The sequence below is a fragment of the Macrobrachium rosenbergii genome, chromosome 53, assembly GCF_040412425.1.
Source record: "Macrobrachium rosenbergii isolate ZJJX-2024 chromosome 53, ASM4041242v1, whole genome shotgun sequence".
NCBI lineage: Eukaryota > Metazoa > Arthropoda > Malacostraca > Decapoda > Palaemonidae > Macrobrachium > Macrobrachium rosenbergii.
The window spans coordinates 49,267,773-49,282,444 of NC_089793.1; the positions used below are offsets into that span (position 1 = coordinate 49,267,773).

Consider the following 14,672-nt stretch of genomic DNA (forward strand, 5'->3'; position numbering starts at 1 on the left):
ACAGCACGGTTGATAATTAACACTCTGGAACAGAAATTTTAAATGTATTAATTTCTGAATGATACGTCAACACAAGAATATTCGCAAAAGGATACATGAAGCATTGGAATAATACTGATCTGTATGCATAAACAAAAAAACATCGGAGTAATCCATATGTACGTTGCGTGATCGGAGTAATCCATATGTACGTTATCTTTCATGCCGGAGCTGACAGTTAACCTGAACGAAACCAGAACAGGATACAGAATGCATCAGCTAATCTCAGAACGTCCAATTCCTCAGCTTTAAACATTAGTTTAAGTAATAGCTCTCTTACTGCCTGCCCTCCAATCCGAGCATTTCGTCTTTTTGAAATATTTGAAATAGTATCTCGTTACCCAGCAATCGTTCACGTGTAAATGGTGTACGGAAAAATCCTCTTTCAATCTCGATAGTATATTCCCTATTCCATAGTGACTGACGCAATGTACGAAAAACAGAACGTAAAGTCCGCACTTACACGAAAGATCCGGTTGTATATATCTGTCTTTTAAGTTAGTAAACTTTGTATCCAGAATGATTGCACAGAAATGTAGAAAATCCACGTGAATAAAATTCGGGTTTGATAGCGTAACTGTCAAAAAAGATAATCATACTTCTGGGCGACCTTTCCACGTAGAAACATACCAGTGACCTATATTATTAATATCCGAAGATGAATGTAAAGTGTTAGATATAAAGACTAGAGGTTTATCTCTATTCAACGGCCAAATAAATCCGCCTACATCATCTGAAGCGAATATTCCTAAATAACTATTTAACGGCCCTAACGAATATTTCAAAGATATTTCTAATTCTCTAGTATCCATCTCCCTCACCCTCTAACGTCATACTGGATTATCCTATCAGAATCAATCGATAAAATACCTTTCGTGTCTCCGGAAAGCATCACTACATGAGGCGTTGCCACAGGTCTTGCCAATTTATGGTTATTCTCATACTAGCGGACATTCCGACAGGCAGTGAATCCTCCTCCATATCCTCGATTGTGAAACTAAAACACAAAATAGATCTCCCCCTCTTAAAAGCATTGTAAGAAATCATGATTTCAAGTTCGGCTCCAATTGCCTTCTGCGATTCGTAAAACAACTGCGTTACTCCCCCGGGGAAAGTACTCTGAATATTATATAATATAGTGTTACCACTGATGGTGATATGTACATTACTTAACTCACAATGTTCGAAATAGAACCCGTTTCTGGTATATTCTCCCAAAAAATTCCTCATATCAACAAGGCAATTGTTAACTTCTCGGGAATACACGTTCCGAATGCCTGATCGATTAATATAGATGATTCATTTGTCCCCATAATGTACGTTTTATACAATGTTTTATCGAATACATACTGTAGTGTAACGGTTTAACTGATAAATCCTCATTTAAAGCAGACATGGCGTTATAGTGCAGCGGGGTAACCCTATCAATCCATAATTTTGCCTTCTCCACATCCAGCTGGTTCAACCCTCCATTTATATCCAGCTGTTATTAGCCATTTCCAACCTAATTCTCAAATTCACCGAATCTAGTAAATACATGTCAATACTCGCTAGATCAAGGACCAGCAGGAAGTAGGTATGTACTGTATACCTTCCGATGTAAGAGTCGCCATGTCATTATTAGCTGAGAATGCTCTAGTTATACCAAAACCCTCATTATAATCGTCATAAAAAAAATGCACTCCGTCCTAATGTAGCCATCGAAGTGGGTTTTATATTTTTTAACAGTTTGATATACGATTGATAGTGAAATATTGGACAGGATTCCACAAACTTCTCATTCAAAAATACCGATACGGATTTAAAAAGAGTATTACTTATTCCGTTGGCAAACGCTATATTTTGATCAGCTGCTAAATTCACGCCCTGCCTAGACACTCTAAGACATAATTCTGGCACAATGCTAGACAGGTCCAAGAAAGAACCTACAACACCGTTGATACGAAACTCGATATACCTGTCAGATAGAACCTGGTTTACGGATACATTACTCGGCATGAAATCAGCTCTCTCCTTCGAGTTAATCGAACTTTCGATAATTCTCCGTCTGTTCACATTCGGATATAATTCAGATAACCTGGCAACGTATGAGGGTACAGGAATGTTATTGCCGGTGCCCGGCACATTTGCGATGATACCCGCCATTCTCCGCTATATACTATAATGCTATGTTCACATATTCACGTATCAAGGCACGCATGCCCATGCACGGCCACGAATGGGGCGGAGCCAGAAAGTATGTAAACACAACGCAAATACAACGTAAATGTATCGTAAGTACTGTGTAAGTGCGGCAGCATGCGGCGCAACCGTTACGGACCACCCGGGCGTGCGGCGGGGGCCACGAACTTTTCAACCTGCTCAAAACCCTGCGTGGATGGCCAAGTCAGCTGTCAGGTAGCGTGGCCCGACCCACACAGCGTGGCGCCAGCCGTGGGCTGACCATGCAGCCGCCACGGCCTTACCTGGGGGCCCACGCTGCCCCAGGGCACCGCGTGGCTGTCAGCATGGAGTGGGAGTAGACGCGGCAACGCTGCCGCATCGCCCGCAACCGCGGAGATGTGGCAACGCTTTGACATGGGATAAAAGGGACAGGCGGCGCACTTCCGGGTCAGTGCTTCTCCGGCCAGCATCCTGTTGCTCTCTCCGTCAGCGCCTCCATCTTCGCCGTCCACTGCAGCCAATATGCCCAAAGGACCCATGCTGAAGAGGACCAGGAAAGGGGCCCTGAGAACTCCAGGAGCCCTGGCAGCTGGAGTTGCTCCCTACACAAAGCCTTCTGAAGCTGATGGTCCCCCATCAGGCAGCGATGCTGTGGTGCTGCAGCTTGAGGCCGACGAGCTCGTGACGGAGAGCGAGCTAGAGGAGGAGGAAGAGGAGCTTGCCCTCATCTACGAGAGCGACCCCGCCGCCGCCACCGACGACAACGCCCACGAGGGGGATGCCGACGACGACACCGAAGGCACTCCTGAAGGAGATGGCCTAGATGGCCCTACAGGTCAGGGACGGAAGAAGAACCCGTCAGTGATCCTCTCGGAGGAAAACGAGAGGCTTGTTGGCGAGTGGCTGGAGACCGAGGCCGAGTTTATTTATAACAAGGGCCTCACAGCCTACAAGGACAAGGCCAAGGTGTGGAGGGCCTTCGAAGAGAAGGGCCAGTCACTTGTTCCTCCCGTGAGCGGCCATGAACTGAGGACGTGGTTTACGTCCCTCAGTCGTCGTTTTGGGCAGCTCACGTATAATGTGTGATCACTAGCCATGTTTGATGCGAACTGCGGTCACTACACACTTTACCTGTTATATGTGTATGTATGTATACTCACTATTTCTCAAGGAGTAATGAAATAATATTATTCTGGCAACTCTTTATTCATTACTATATCATTATGGCGGTATGATTAACAGATAGGATATTAATTATAATAACAATAAATGTTAATAACAATGATAATAACAAGCTATTTACATTGCGATAGATTACGGCACCCATTCTCTATTAGCACCACAAACGTCCCTGCTCACTTCTACATTTCCTGAGAAAGGAGAGTCTACCAGCAAATCGAACTGTTTCAACTGAGAGATCGGCTTCCTCATATATACAGTATTCACATTTCTATTTTCGAGTTCAGTTAATACCTCTCTCCTGATTAAAATCAGACTGTTTTTCCGCATAACTTCATCTCTTCACTAAACGATAACAGTACCGACATGTAATAATCCAGCCACACCCCATCCACTCTCCCGCCCCGCCCCGCCCCTCGCTATTCCCGTGGGAAAGAGGACGTATCGCATATGGTTATTCTCCTCATTGCATAACAACTCTTCTTTTAATTTCTTCACTGACGTAAAGAAATTGACGATTCTCTGATCTTCCGTATCCTTGCGAAGCTTTTCCACATGTTCCACATGTTCCTTCTTGCTGCAATGTTTAATACTACATTGCGCGTACTCGTTCACTTCCACTGGTTTACCAATACCGTATTGCGTTACCAAGGTAGCGATGAGCGGCAGATCAACCTCCTGCATTTTTTTCCCTGGCGACGAATGTCAGCTGCTGATCTAATATAGCTTTGCCTTCCTCACTCCGGTCCCTGGCAGCGGCATAGCTCACTCCTGGTTTAGAATACCTAAGTCCTGCGACGTCTCCGTATGGATACAATTCAGCAGTATCCTTCGACATGTTACAGAATTTGTAACGGTGACCAGACAGGCTGATCTTGACCTGAATCAAGGTTCGGATAAGGAACCAAAGATGAGTTTACACGGCAAACCTTTCTCCATCTCGGATTACTACTATAATAATAGCACTTCTTCCTGCCACTTGACTGCTGTGTATATACGGTTCCACATGCCTGTACTGCACCTCACCATGCTGAAGCATGTTAAAGGTGGCATGTGTTGCCGCATCATTAGTCTCCTCCCCAACCACATTCTGACTCATCCGTAGTAAACATACTGTACGTATCCCCACCGCCCGAGTGTACGTGTCCGGACAGGTGTTGACCACCTTCCTGTTATATCTCGTTTCCTCGCAAAAGCTCCTTATAAGAGGTCCACGAAACATTTTCTAATCTCTTCCTCCTTGTTACATGCCCTGTTTTTCCCGCACCACGTTTATGCCCTTGCCAGATATTCAACTGTTTTTTTAACGCGTTATTTCTTATCAACCACTCCTTGATACCCGCTATGTTAATCAAGTATTGATAATCCTGTATGTTCAACGTGTTAGTTCTTTTAGTTCCTAAAAAAAGTCTTTTACAATTTTAAGAATGTTTGATCCGTTAAGGGGGGTTAATAAATTACCTTCAACGTCCCACTTGACAGTTCCCGAGTTTCGTAGATATTCGATTATACCAGTGGCGTAAGGGATTTGACTCTCATTAAACGATATAGGAATGATATTACTTAAGGATGGATTTCCACGATCCTGAGTGACGCACTGCTTAATCGCGCTTAAGGTATAGCAGTTTTCTTCGTTTTACCAACTGAAAGAGGAGGAGGTGTAAAAGATTTAACCACCGTTGGAACTTCACGTATATCCCTCGCTTTGTAAATGTTGAGAGGAACCGGTTTGAGAAATTCACTCATATCACAGTTATCACTATTATCATCACCACCGCCTTTACTACTGCCGCTGTTACTACCAGTCTCTACTGATCTTTCACCTCTTTCTTTAATTAACCTTTCGTAAATTATTCTCGGAAGCAGATAGAATTCCTTCATATTATTATTTAAAGAGACTCGTTATTAATCCTGCAACTATGGGAAGTAATACAGATAAAATCGCGCCACCTTTTCTACTCTTAAGTATCTCCTTCTTCTTCTTCTTCAGTAATGGAGTCTTTTTCAAGGAGACTTCACGGATCTCCTTCCTGCACCTTCTGAGTCTTTTCACATGAATCTTATCCCGCGTTAAATTCCCCTTAAGGAAGTTTCTAAAAACTTCTGAAATAGTAGTAATAAATTCTTTTCCTAATGCAGAAATTACTCTGTCCCTATCCAGAGGTGAAAGACACGATATAAATAGAATGAAATCCTTATTTTTTTATATATATTAAGGGTCTTTACTGGGTTGACTCATACCCGTACAAGCCGAGACTCATCCAACAAGGAATTAAATTGTTTCGGGCAGCCAGCCCCTCCACTCAACGATGTACAGTACTGCGTCCTATTACCTCTCTTCCTCTTTTTTAAAATGTCGATGTCGTAGAGTTCCGGCAGGTTGGCAGGGATTAATTCTTCTCTGTAAAATACCCCTTTAATAGGCTCTCCTTGCAAATCCTCTAAATAATATATTGTAGGATACTGTTTCCTGTCAACTTCCCTTATTGCAAATAATTCGTAAGTGTTCTGCATGGCAGGTATATCCCTTCCTAAATAATACATTCCTGTTCTCATCCGCTATACATACTACACTACCAACCTTCAGAAGGAAACTGTTGGGTTCTTTCCACGGTGATCCGTTCATATACATTCTGGAAAACTGTCGGTTTATATCTTCTCTGCCCACTAACGTGTGAGCTTGTTTCGGGGTCTGCCCGCCCCCTAATCCTCTATGTCCTGCAGCACATTAACATATTTATTTGTATGTTGTGAGTTAAGTATCTATATATTTTACTTTTAAGTGTTCTCATAACTCTTTCAGCTATCGCCGCTTTAATTTCCTCGAATGTACACTATATTATTTTATTTTCCTACCGTTCAGGTATTCCCTCACCTGTTTGTTAAAGAATTCCCTGCCTTCATCCGTATTTAAACGTGATACCCCCAAAAAAGCTTCTGATTCGAGAACCTTCTTTAACGTTCGCTGCCTATAATAGTATTTCCATCCTTTATCTTGATAGGAATGAAAACTGATCGATGACTATTAAAAGATATTTATAAGCCTCGTTAGAAGGGGCGAGTTTAGACATAGCCAGATCGCTGCTGACGATGACTCGAGGTTTCGGAGATAAGACCTTTCTTTTCTTCTTGGGAATTTCTTCAGACGATGACTCGAGGTTTCGGAGATAAGACCTTTCTTTTCTTCTCGGGAATTTCTTCAGACGATGACTCGAGGTTTCGGAGATAAGACCTTTCTCTTCTCGGGAATTTCTTCAGACGATGACTCGAGGTTTCGGAGATAAGACCTTCCTTTTCTTCTCGGGAATTTCTGCAGACGATGACTCGAGGTTTCGGAGATAAGACCTTTCTTTTCTTCTCGGGAATTTCTGCAGACGATGACTCGAGGTTTCGGAGATAAGACCTTTCTTTTCTTCTCGGGAATTTCTTCAGACGATGACTCGAAGTTTCGGAGATAAGACCTTTCTTTTCTTCTCGGGAATTTCTTCAGACGATGACTCGAGGTTTCGGAGATAAGACCTTTCTTTTCTTCTCGGGAATTTCATCAGACGATGACTCGAGGTTTCGGAGATAAGACCTTTCTTTTCTTCTCGGGAATTTCTTCAGACGATAACTCGAGGTTTCGGAGATAAGACCTTTCTTTTCTTCTAGGGAATTTCTTCAGAGTGACTTTATGTAAAGTATAAGAGGGCTGGCTGTGTAGGAAGTCTTTAACATCATCTCTAGTTATATTCTTCTCAACCTGTCTCACATCCCTGGCTAATGTATTTACACCGCTAAAACTGTCAGGGTGTTTAACATTTCCATATAACTTCTTCAGTACCCGCAGTTGCTTTTTAGTCACCATTGATAGATGACTTGATATTCGGTTTCACCCGTTATATTATATTAGTCCTGAGCTGTAAGAAGTTATCAGGCATGCTGGCTGCCAGGTCAATCAGTAGAGAACCGTACTGGTTACGGGATAACGCCTTATACATCTCCAAGAATTCACCCCGCTTCTGACGTCCGATTAACTGACGGCCCAAAGTTTTCGTTTGGCCTATGTCTCTATTCTTCATTAGAATGTAATGGGATCAATTGAGACTGGTAATATATTCTGCATTATGAACGCGACGGAGATTGGCGAATGCCGTCCAGCGGTAAACGCCTCTGTGACGTGTTTATTATCGTTCGCTTCTAGAAAACAGTCATCAAGAACATATAACAGACCCTTATCAGTTGTCCCTTGATCGGTATATTCAAAAGGGTTTCATATTATCTGTACCAACCCTGAACTTGTTCCCGGTAGATGGATGATTCTGTAATGGATGTTCATTTACCCCGCAGTCGAGTATACTGTAGTATGGAACTTCTCTTCATACTTTTCAATTATTTTCTGACAAATTACGCTCGTTCGGGAGTTGCTGTATCCCGCTACAATAATTCGGGACGGATTTGCAAATAGATTCACTGCTTCTGCGGAGAAAGGAGTTGCTTGCATCTCTAAGGTTCCAGTGACACTACATCATAAATGCTATTCACGCGCATTATAAAACACACACACACACTCACAAAGGTATGAAGAGAAAGGCCACAAAATAACGTTAGCAAATATTTTATTCACTTAGCATAGACATTACAAAAGGGTACATTTTTATATGCACTGAATAGTCGTCACATAATAAATTTATTATTTACAAAGAAAATGTTAGTGAATATTTTATTTACATAGAAGGTTCGTGGCAGGGGGATACATTATTTACCAAATGAAAGTGTCATCCATGAAATCTTCAAGATCGGTATCAGTTTCGTTGTCATCCTCGCTGCCGACACCGTTCACTCTCACTTCAAACACGATAAAGGCATTACGTTTTTTTCTGAATGGCCCCCATTTTACTGTTGGTCTTACGCTTTCTGGAATATCCCTTTATAGCAGGCAACCGGGGGGAAGGTGGAACCTGAGGGGTAGGGAGACGTGATGGACCCGGGACAGGTTGAGGAGATGGACTGGTTAAGGCATTACGTTTTTTCCTAATGGGTCCCATTTTACTGTAGGACTTACGTTTTCTGAAACACCCCTTTCTAACGGGCAGCCAGGGGAAAGGTGCAACCTGAGGGGTTGGGAGAAGTGACCGGCCAGGACAGGTTGAGGAGATGGACGGATAGTAGTTGTAGCAGTAGTAGTGAGAGGAGAGGGAGAGGGTAAGGGCGGGTCTCTGTTCTTCCTCAGCCTCTGTGCTGCCTTATCGAGTTCACCTCCACGTCAACGGATAGCGGGACCTGAACACGTTGTATCTCTGTTAACTGGATTACTCATCTCCTCCTCCCCCTCCTCTAACTCGAGAGACTCGCTCTCATCAGCGTCATCGAGGGTTATGGCCTCATATCGCTCTCTTTGAAGTGTAGCTGTTTCTTTTTCAGGGTGACCAAATGCGTATGAGTTATACACGTCAAGGTAGAAACGTTTATCCTCTAATGGACACAGAGCAGTTTATACTGGTCATGACATATGGCTTTTTGTTTCGACCTTTGCACACCTTTCAAAATATTACAGCGTTTTGTCTCAGTCAGGTATGAGTATACTTTAGGTTTAGCCCCGATGAACTCCCTGATGTACTCTGACCCTGTTTCTATTTTCATTAGGCCGAGATCTCCTTTCCTGGAGGAGTCATTTAACGGGTGAGATTTAGGGAAGTTACTGAAGTCCATATGTGAATGCAATGGTCCCTTCAACTCGCGCATAAGATCTTCGGTTTCTAAAGTGAAAAAGAAGCTATCAGTGTCCATATATAGCAGCTGTACCCTGTCCCTGTAATGTGCTCGCAATACGTTATAGTAAAATTTATACATTTTATCTTTAGCGAGATCTAATACACTAAATTCAATATAAATGGGAGAGTCTGCCAGTACGGTCTCGCAGCTATGGTTAATAATGAACCGTTCCTTGTTAATTAATCCTATCGAGCGACCTATACGTATGTTTGGACACATTTCTAAACAGGTTGTCTTCACTCGTTACTACAATGTTCTATTAGCATAATTCAGAGAATTTTTTATGGTGACACCAAAAGGTCCATTCATAAGGATTTAACTGTATTCCGCTTATCAGGGTCTATTTCCTTGGCTCTTTGCGCTGCATTCTGTTTTATGTAATCTCTAAGGTAGGCGTCCTGCCTGAACTTATAAATTTTTCTATACATTCTATTTCAAGGCCTAGCTTCACGAGAGTTTGTAATAGTGGGAAGCATGTTAAATGGTTCTTCATAGGCAGGTGCGTACCCACAAGTTTAACATTCTCTTTGGGGATTTGATATTACATTTTTTTTAATAGGTTTCTAGTATATTGGGATACATGCTCTTCTCCTATATTCATATGATGTAACGAGAGCGGGAAAGCGTCTGTATCGCTCGCTACATCATCCCACACCTATTTGGTATCTAAAAGTATAAAGTATCCATATTCCCCTTGTGAATCAATTGTAGTAATATCACTTCTAATAAACTCTTCTAATTCGGGAGTTGCGAGTTCCATTATCACGTCCAGGGGTATCTTAGAGCTGTTAATCAGCTCAGTGGTCTGGTAAAACAAAGGTATACTTAAACTTATATTCGGACATCGTTGTCGGGTATACTGACGTGAAATCCACATGAAGTATACAGTATGTGTCTATTTATCATGATCTTTGAAGTGCGGGTTAACATATGGATTCGAGGCGATAGCGCGTCTGTTTACTAGACTGCAAAACCCTCCTCTGATATTGGAAGTAATTAACTGATATAACTTCCCATCGCTGATGAGCGGGAGTTGCACCTTCGAAGAATACAAAAAAGCATCCAAGGAAAGGGAAGTGGAAGTCAGGTAATGCACAGGATCTAATCCAAACTGCTCGTACATACTGTATCGTTTCTCCAAGACATGTAAACATCTGCGAGTAAGCCCACATCCCTGGGTAAGTAGAGGAGACTGTAATCCAGCAATTTTTTCCATACCTTCTTTACGTGTTCATAACCTTCGATAGTCATTTCCTCACCCGAAAGCTTAGAATTGAAGGCATACATTGGTAGGATTCTCGACTCACTTAAAATTTCGTAACCCGTTACATAATCATACGGCACATATTGTTTACCTGAATTTAATACCAGGTCTTTACCCTTATCGGGGTAGCAGGATAATAGCATGCGGGTGATTTCCAGAGAACCATTTTGAGCGATGTGAGTTGAGGATAAACTAGCCAGGCTCCCTGTAATCATATTCCCACTGTCAACGAATTTGAAACTCCCCGTCCTTGCCGGGTAATATTTCCCTCCATCCCGCTTCACTATTTCGAACTTTATTTTCCCCACTTCTACTATCCACGATGGTATAGCAGTAGGCATATGCCTTCTGCTTAGTGACAAGTCTCGGATCTTCATCTGCGTCAGGGTTGACATTTATACGCTTCAAGATCGAGGAAGGCTACGTGAGTTGTCTTGTGCAGTGCTTGAACTTTCTTAAAGTATTTGAATTGCCTGGGGGCGGCGTATTTCACTGTAGTTTTGGCGTTACACATTAGTGTGTGTGACTGTTGAATTTCGGGGCTGGTGAATAATGTCAGGCTATGAATATTTTTCTTTGAACTTCTTAATTTATGACAGAATGAATTCACGAACGCTGTCATGTCCCTGACTAGGGCAGTGTGTTCATCACTGATGAGTCGTAGTGACTAGGCGTTCACTGGTTGGCTTCGCTCCTCTGTTAGCGAGATGAATTTCCCCTCTTATCTCCACTGCCCGGCTTCGTGTAGATTTTGGATAGTTTATAAAGATAAATGTTTAAGTCATTCATCTTCTCAATTTTTTTTAGAGTAGCTAGATTTATTTCTGTCTCGGGATCGCACTTTACGTTAATATTTCCATTCCTAATATCGGTTATCACTGCTCGGGTGAGGTTATCCTTACGTATATCTGGTTTCTTTGCTGGGATTTTATACGCTTTCAGACAGGTCATCAAACCGTTATAGCCCGAGCGTATATTCATAATCTGATGACTGCCTCGTAATCCTTTAGGATACTCAGCATAATTTTGGATATTGGTGAGTCCGCGCCACGTATAAATTACGACTAATTTTTCCAGAGCATATATACACCATCCTGATCCTTCACACGTCCCGAGGTGTTGTTCTAAAACGCCTGGGAGGTAACTGAGAGCCATGTCAAATAGCTCATGGATCCTCTCCCTTTCTATAAGAACCACCGGAGTATTTAAGTAAAAGCTATTGGTTTCAGAACTGTCGGTTGTTAGTTTTTCAAGACTGATTGTAAGTGACAGGTAAATGTTGCCCGAGTATGTGCCTAAAAGCCCTAAACCATTAAATGTTTTATTCATGTCCCACGTGATCCTATCCTCACTTTGTTGTAATACAGCCATCACGTCGACATGGGACCCTACTGGTCCTGAATAATCTAAAATATGTACTATTCTGCTACCTCTACGTCTTTGTAGACTCAGCGTAGGTCCGGTTCCACCTCCCCCTTGTCGTCTCCCAATTTCTAGTACTCTGAAAATATTAGATGTTGCTTCCTGATTTCCGGTACGTTCCTGAACTGACACTTCACCCATAGGGGCTCGATCATTGGTGCTGTCCTGGGTTGGTATCCCGGTAAAAATCTCTTCGAAAGGATACCCTCCTCGTAAACGTCTGTAAAGTAAGTAAAATAATGAAGGCAACGGAATGGGCTGACAAGGGTATGTGATGCATAAATGTGGGTAGCCTGTGTTATTTCCCACAGATCGGAAATTATATTTACTGCTGAAATGTACCGGGATTCAATGCCTCTTCATCAGGGAGATCCAGAGTGTCCAGTCCATGGATGAATTCTTCATAAGGATTCCCATCATCTTGTGGGGCTGAGCTGCTCACTGTATCCGGTTTAGGTTCGTCATTACAGGGTTCATTGGGTGGCCCCGGTACTTATACACATAAAGGAAAAAAACATTAAATAGAATGATTCGTCTATAGGTTGGACATCAGTCGGGTATTGACATTTCTATCAAAGTTATTATTACTTTTACCAACATCACTGATGATACTTTTGTCATATATAAATACTTACATTGATAATGCGGGGCTTGACAGATGTCATGATTGCATCCAAGCTTTCGTTACACGCCTGGTCGTCGTATTTATCACTCGGGTTGTGTTCACCATCGGCAGGTTCGGGTATTGACGTGTCTGAAAAAAATAAAAAGGAATAAAGCAAATAAAACGGAGGTTGTCATATAATTAAACGCAGCAATAGATAACGGCCAGGTGTTAACATTGTTATGTAAGTTTTTGTCACTGATAATACTATCACTGATAGTAGTCATGATTCTACCCAGACTTTCATTAAACACGTCGTCATGGTATTCACCGTGGGTGGGTTCGGGTGTTGCCGTGTCTGGAAAAAGGAAGGCACCATTTAACTCAAGCTGTAAATCATAGGCACGTGTTATACCGGCAGTTAAGTTTATTATTACTGTTAGTGTCATCACCAGTATTGTCAAAGGGGAATTATATAAATACTTACAGCAGAGGTTCATAAACTCGTTGAGTGCGGCAGTTTCTTCGGGAGTGTTATCATACACTTCCTCGATGACATGGGACCTCAGAGAAGGAGTATTTAAATCGGGTGTGTCACGATTCTCCATTTCTGCGTTTCTTCACAAGTGGTACTACGTTCTCTCCTGTGAACTCAGATATACAGATTCAGGTCGGATTCGGTCACTGTCTTATATGCTTTTTGCGCCTCTGCCATTCCCTCCTCAAACTTGTAACCGAAAATAAATCTTATCATTATCATAGGCCACCTGACTATGAGTCACTCTGATGGAACAGAGAAACGACGATAAGGTGATACGTCACAAGACGGGTCCTGTCTTGCCCACTTGCCGCGATGATTACGTTATCGTAGAACACCTGAGTGTGAGTCAATCTGCTGGGCGCAGTTTGGATGGAGAGGAAGGGAGGAGAGGAAAAGAGAGGGAGGGTCTGGTTTGATGAAGGGATGCAGGGGTTATACAAAGAGAGAGAGGGAGAGAGAGAGAGGGGGGGAGGGAGAGAGAGAATGAGTGTTGGGAAACGGTCCTTTTCTGCGTAGATGAACTATAAAAGCATAAAAAAATTAATAAAAATATATTAACAATAATCTTGTGCACGTACTAGCCTCGAAAGTGTCAATAAAGGAAAAAATAAACATCATGTATGTAGATGAAATAAGTGAAGGAGTTATACAAAGAGAGCCGGAGGGACGGAAAACGATACTCTTCTACGTAAATGAACTGTAATAAAGAGAAAAATCTTGATAACATCTCAGGATCGGATATCTCGGATGAGTCACCCTTGATAACATTTCAGGATCGGAAATAGGATGGGATGAGGCAACGCCCTTTGACCAACGACCTTTGACCGCGTTTTTACCTCATGTAGGGAGATGAACTCTTATCTCAGATGAGCCACCCTTGATAACATCTCAGGATCTGATATCTCGGACGAGTCACCCTTGATAACATCTCAGGATCGGAGATGGGATGGGATGAATCAGCGACCTTGGACCGACGACCTTTGACCGCGTGAGGCGATTTGGAAATGAGGGATTTGTGCATTTTTCCCCTACTGGAGTTTGTTTGGTTTTTTTGGTGGGGTATTTATTATCGTTTTCTCTCTCTCTCTCTCTCTCTCTCTCTCTCTCTCTCTCTCTCTCTCTCTCTCTCTCTTTGTCGGGATTAAGCAATTATTTAAATTTTTTATCTCTTTCCTCTGTTTTCAGGTGGGGAGATTTACCATTTGTCAAATTCTTTAACAGGTTTATTTTGGACACAAAGGTTTTGTATCATCTGTGTCATTTGTATCATTTCTTGTGGTAGAAGTAGGAGGTGTAAAAGAGCAGTGGTCGCTTTAGCTATAGGAGAGACAGCAATGGTCATAGCAGTTGGCGGAGCAGCAGTTACAAGCCTAATGCGAGTGGAGGCATTGGAAGTTGAGGTAGCAAACCAGGGTAGAGTTCCGGAAAAGTCATGTGGTAGTAACGCAGAGTTTCATGTAATGTTTGAAGTTTTGAGAAATATATATATATATATATATATATATATATATATATATATATATATATATATATATATATATATATATATATATATATATATATATATATATATATATATATATATATATATATATATATATATATATATATATATATATATATATATATATATATATATATATAAATATATATATACATACATATAATATGTTACAATTCACTGTTCAGGGGATTAGAGGTGACCT

The 14,672-nt window shown here is 41.9% G+C and overlaps 1 protein-coding gene and 1 long non-coding RNA gene across 3 annotated transcripts in view; one reads left to right on the forward strand and one right to left on the reverse strand.

Moving 5' to 3' along the window:
• The window catches only part of LOC136834442 (uncharacterized), a 99,859-nt gene that overhangs the window by 57,177 nt on the left and 28,010 nt on the right, over nucleotides 1–14,672 (forward strand). The gene's annotated exons all lie outside the window — the stretch shown is intronic.
• Nucleotides 8,020–13,140, reverse strand: LOC136834435 (uncharacterized). The gene is made up of 3 exons (XR_010851807.1): nucleotides 12,457–13,140; nucleotides 12,164–12,313; nucleotides 8,020–12,041 (listed from the first exon to the last, which is right to left on the reverse strand). It is a non-coding gene; the product is annotated as an uncharacterized lncRNA (long non-coding RNA).